The 5,233-nt window shown below is 50.6% G+C and overlaps 1 long non-coding RNA gene across 1 annotated transcript in view; it reads left to right on the plus strand.

Moving 5' to 3' along the window:
- Positions 1–5,233, plus strand: part of LOC104833101 — a 20,992-nt gene that overhangs the window by 9,669 nt on the left and 6,090 nt on the right. Inside the window, exon 2 of the long non-coding RNA XR_774492.1 lies at positions 1,524–1,526. This is a non-coding gene — a long non-coding RNA (uncharacterized LOC104833101). The remainder of the gene's footprint in view (positions 1–1,523; positions 1,527–5,233) is intronic.

The following is a 5,233-nucleotide window of genomic DNA, read 5'->3' on the forward strand; positions in this document are numbered from 1 at the left end:
CGGGGAGGTGGGCGCCGGTGCCGCCCGGCGCCCGCGTTGCCCTTGGGGAGGTGGAGGCAGGAGGGAGTTTTCCGAGTCCTTTCGGCAGGGCGGGGGAAAAGCGGCATAGTGGGAGGCAGGTCCCGTTATTCTGCGGCCCGGGCTCGCTCGGGTGAATCCCCCCGGCGGGGCGGGCAGAACCGGCCGCACGGACGCGCAGGGAGCCGAGCAAAGGGGAGTCGGAGCAGGCTGCGGCTTCTGGCGGCTGCCGGGGAGCCGAGCGAGCCCAGAGCTGCCCTCCCCATCTCCTCGCGGGGGGACGACGGTGGCCTTAAAGTTTGTCTTGGTGTATTTACTTTACGTGACATGGTGCAACCGTCCGGGTACACAAGCGATAGGGAATCTCTCTGCGCTGGCCGTACGTAAGGCGATTCAGAAGGCGAGGGAGATACGTGCGTGGAAACATGGAATCCGCGTGTTTTTAGAATGGCGGGGTTAAGTTTGGGAAGGAAGACTGAATCTTGATGTCCGTTTTAATTAAAGACACCCACCTTGGGAATCAAACTTATATTTTCACTCTCTTACTCCCACATTTACCTGTCTACAAGCTGGTGATTCATCCCCAGAATAAAGGACATTAATTTAAAACAAAACATATAATTAAAGGAAGTAGGAGTGTCCTTCGCCTCAGTAAAGAAGACCTAGCACTGCAGGGAAAATGACACTGCCTCTTAGAATAATGTGAAGCAATCCTGCGGTGTGGGAAATATTGTAACGTTAAGCCAGAGGAACAGGTATTGCATTATACCATTCAAACAGTCAACTGTTCATAATGTTCAAACCTCAGAACTTTGAAAAGAGGAAGAATTCAAGAATCGGTCAGTGGATCATAGGACGTTTTCGTTCTTTTCTTTTTTTTGTTTGCTTTTTCTTTTCACGTTTTAAAAGGATTTTTTCGTTCCAGAACAAAGTACCCTAACAGGTTTTCAGGCTTCAGATATTTCCAGTTCCATCTTTATCTACCAAGTAAATCTTTGGTGAATGCACCAGAGATTAAATTGGAGCTGGGCCTGGCCAGAGCGCTGGGTCTGGAGGTTGTAGTTGGAGCCCATACCTTCATAAATACAAACATCTGTATTGGGTGCAAATACTGGCAAGTTGCAGTGAGCCAGGGCTTGTTCTTCTGGCTGTTTACTCCCTCGTTCCGCATCTTTATCCTGCATTCTGATCTGGCAGTTACATCCAGCGGCTGCCCTAACTGGCCCTTGCAACTGAACTCTTAAAATTGGTCTCATGTGCTTCCTGCCTCCAAAATGTCTCAGGGACCCACAGGCAGGAGGTCTCCTGCCGTGGTGACCGGCTGAAATGCGTGGTTGGTCTTTCCTGGCATTACCCTGACAGGTCTCCAGCTTGCCACGGCCGTTGGCTAAAATTGAACACTAAAGCTGCTTGGTAAATTTCCTGGGCAGTTTTTCAGGATATTTTGGGAGATCTAAATTTGCCCTCTTCAAATTTCTGCCCTATTCTCTGCCGCTCGGCAGCAGAAAGTTGTACTCCTGCCCGGGCTGATCTTCCCTAACAAAATAAAACGTCTGTGCAAACTGTCATGTGAAACAGATTATATCAGGGATGGTGTGGCCCACACCTTCTTTCCAGGCCAGTGCTGAGTAATCCCATAGTCACCGAGATCACACGTCAGCCAGGGTGGTAATTGAGGTTGGATGCCCAGCTTGTCCCCTCCTTCCCTTCTCCCCCCCTCACCTCCCTGCTGTGCCTGGATCTCTTTAAACTTCCTCCAGCTCACCTCAAATCCCAACAGCCACTCTCAGGGAGCCGACGTCCGTTCTCAGCTTCTCATGGGAACCTTGTTGGCGGGACTAACCACTTATCCAAAACCCTAGCATTCGGCAAGCAGGTTTTGAGCTAACTCTGGTCTCTTTTAAATTGTTTCTGCACTTGTCATAACAAATGCATGGCCAGAAACGGGGTTTTTGAAATGGGAACAGGTGCAGAGCGAGGCTCGCACCACAGAGGATTGGGCGGAGGTCTGGGCTCACCGAGCTCTGTCCCTGCGAAGGGCCATGGCTTGGCTGGGCCAGATATGGAGAGGCTGCTAATGATCGTCCTGGAAAACCTCTTCAGAGAGATGCTTTAGATAGGAAAAGAGATGCAGACATTCCTGGTGAAGTGATCCGGGCACTGGTCTCTCACTCTGTGAAGAACCCAAGGGCAGCAGCCCTTCCGCAGCATGTCTCCCAACAGAGCAATTTGCAGCAGAAAGGCAACACTTCTGTGAAAAGCACCTTTTTTCTAGTGATTTCATGATTTCTTTTTTTCAGAACTAGTCAGCTGAGGAAGGAGACAGCATAACTCACAAATTATTACTTAGTAAGAACATCAACATTTTTGAGCAAGAAAAAAAAAAATTCTGATGCAATAGAGTCCAGATTCCTCTACATTGATGTGTGAAACAATATAGGTACCGGGAGGGTAGCAGAAGGATATCAGAATGGTGAAAAGCTGAAGGGAGGAATCTCATTCTCACTGCTCATTTCTGTCGCGAATTAAATTCTGCTCTCCAGTTTCCCTTTTGTACTGTAGAAGCCACAACTTTCCAGCTCCAGGCTCAGACCTACAATAAAGCATTGCAGAGGCATTTTCTTCCTGGAAATTGTCTTCTTTTCCAGGATTTCTTGCAAGCTCTCCAGTTCATGCGCTCCAGGTCTACAGCAGCTGTCCCTGGAAGGACACCAGCTTTGGGGAGATGCTGTTAGTTTAATGGTGACGGCTCAAACGCTGAAGTGTTTGTAAGAAGGTCTGTGGACTGAGGATCATAGTCTAGAACAAGGCTATCTGTAATTCTGATGCTTCTTGCTGCAGACCTGTCTCTTGTATTATCTCCCTTGCAGTAGCTCTTAGCAGATCAGTAAGATCAGAGATGCATCAGGCTAAACCCTGTGTGAACACAGCTGCTCACCCACAGACCTGCAGTCTTAAAACAGCATGGAGGGGCAGGAGAGGGGCAAAGAGGAAAGAAGTTAATGCCAGAAGCTGACAGCTGCATCAACGAACAAGATGCTGTAGGTAGGATGTTGGAGGTGAGCTAAAGAGGAGAATGTGAGGGGTTCTGGAGCGGAGTAGTATCCATGCAAGCAGGCAGGCCGGGAGAGAGCACAGAGGTAGTGTGGGAAGGTCTCGGGGGGGGTAAGAGGGGACCTTGCCTGAAAGACTGCCTTAAGTAGAGCAATGTTGCAATAAAGGCTGAAAAATAGAGAAGTAAAATCGAAATTTATTTCTGAGCATGTTGTGCGCTCTGTTTTTTCTTCTTCCTAGCCCCAGGTCCCTCTTTATACAGCCGCAGACCTTAGCCAACAACAACTCGTAAGTTGTACCTGGCAGAGGCCAGATTCCAATCTATTGCTTTCCACTTGCCGTTCTCCACTATAAAAAAACAGCACTTATGAGATGTCAGACAGGGACAGTGTCTCAACTCAGAGAGAGGTTGGCTCTCCTTCCGTCTCCCCCAGCTCTTAGGCCAGGCTCGAGACTTTGCCTCATTTTAACATGAAAAACGATTGCCACATGCTTTCTTCTGAAACTGCAGCTCCGATACTCTGCCTTGCAGTCCCCAGTGGCAGGCAGCTCCCCAGGTGGTTGCAGGCCATGTCTCCTGGCCTCCTTCGGTTCTTTTGTTACAGACCAGAGTCCTCCCCCTCCCTGAGTGCTCCCTCACCCCTTGTTCCCATGTGACATGGTGATGCTCAGGTATTTGTTGGTCTTCTGCTGATTTTCTGCTCACCTCTGACCTAGCATGCTTGGCCTTTGCAGCGCTGGGTTGCTCAATCCCCGCTTTATCTACATGTTGCTCTTTGCCCTACCGAGTGCTGCAGAGATGACACCTGGGGATTGGCACCACTGCCTCCAGCCGGTGGGACAACATGAGCGAAATACCTTCCCCTACCAGACTGAAAATTTTCCAGAGCAAATTGGAGGTCAGAGCACCCGCTCTGTGGCTCTGTGAAAGAAAGGAAAGGAGGGAGAGCCAGAGTGCCCGTGGAAGGGAGCAGTGACAAAGCAGAAGCTCCAGTCTCCAGTCCTCTGTTGCAGAGAAAGTCCGTGCTGAAGCCATTTGGCTGGCAAGACGTGGGCTGTCTTTCTGAGCAGGGACAGTAAGAGGGCACTTTGTATTTTATGAGTAGCCTGTTTCCTTGTATTGCCCCCAAAATGGCAGAGAAGTTGCTGTCCACTAACTTTCCAGAAGTTCTCCATAGTTGTCTGACATTTCCTAGGTAATTGTAGAATCTGACTTTGATGAATTTGTTACAGACCACATATTAATGCTTTTTTTCTAGCATATCCAAGCTTTCGAAAGATCCATCAAGGGAACAGGAATCCTATCGTTCCAGGATACCCTGCCAAGAGTCAGAAGTTCCCAGTAACAGGACTTGGTAATTCATTTAGGAAATTTCTAAAAGAGGAGAACAATTCAGAGGTCCTGAGGCTACAGGCCAGGTAGCTAGAACGCCATGGTGTGTATTGCCAGGAGCAATATAAACCGAGGCAAGTCGTAGAGAGGGTGACAGGAGAGCGGGCTTAAGCGAAGAACCGAAAGGTTTTTCTTCATTAAAAGCTTTAAAGGTTTGTGCCCTAGATTGTACAAACACTTTTTTTTTTTTTTTTAATCTGCTCTCATCTTGTGTCGAGCACCACGGGGAAAGCGGGGCTGCCAGGGAATGAGTTAGGACTTGTTGGTTGTGAGTGCTGGCATCTAAGAACAGCCCCTGGGCTGGTCTGTGTCATCTGGCAGCTGGCCTTGGTGGACTTGGGTACCGGGGGGCCATAGCCGCAGCGTGCCGTCCCCCGCGTACCTCGCTTCTCGGTCCCTGTCGCTATCTTCTCTTCGCGTTTATGGCTTTGGACGGGAGCCGTAGGAGTGGCTATTCCAGCTCTCCCACCCACTGCCGCTTTCCCATGCCAGAGAGAGTCCAGCAAGGGAGCTGCAGCCAGTTTCTGCTCCCTTCGTGCCTTGTGGCTCGGGGAAGAGACCAGAATTGCGTAAGTGAGGGCAGCAGGCGAGGGAACGGAGCCCGAGCGCGGCCCTGGGCGAGCCGACCCTGTGGGTGGGCAGCCCTCGGGTACAGAGGTGTCAGGGGGGAGCGTGCAGAGAACTGGAGGTGACCCGGCTGCTCCGAATTCGCAGCGGGGGGGGGCAGCGGCCGGGGCTGCGCCAGGTGAAACCACCGGCCGCCCTTCG

The sequence above is a fragment of the Haliaeetus leucocephalus genome, unplaced genomic scaffold, assembly GCF_000737465.1.
Source record: "Haliaeetus leucocephalus isolate CR32 unplaced genomic scaffold, Haliaeetus_leucocephalus-4.0 Scaffold273, whole genome shotgun sequence".
In the NCBI taxonomy this organism is placed as follows: Eukaryota; Metazoa; Chordata; class Aves; order Accipitriformes; family Accipitridae; genus Haliaeetus; species Haliaeetus leucocephalus.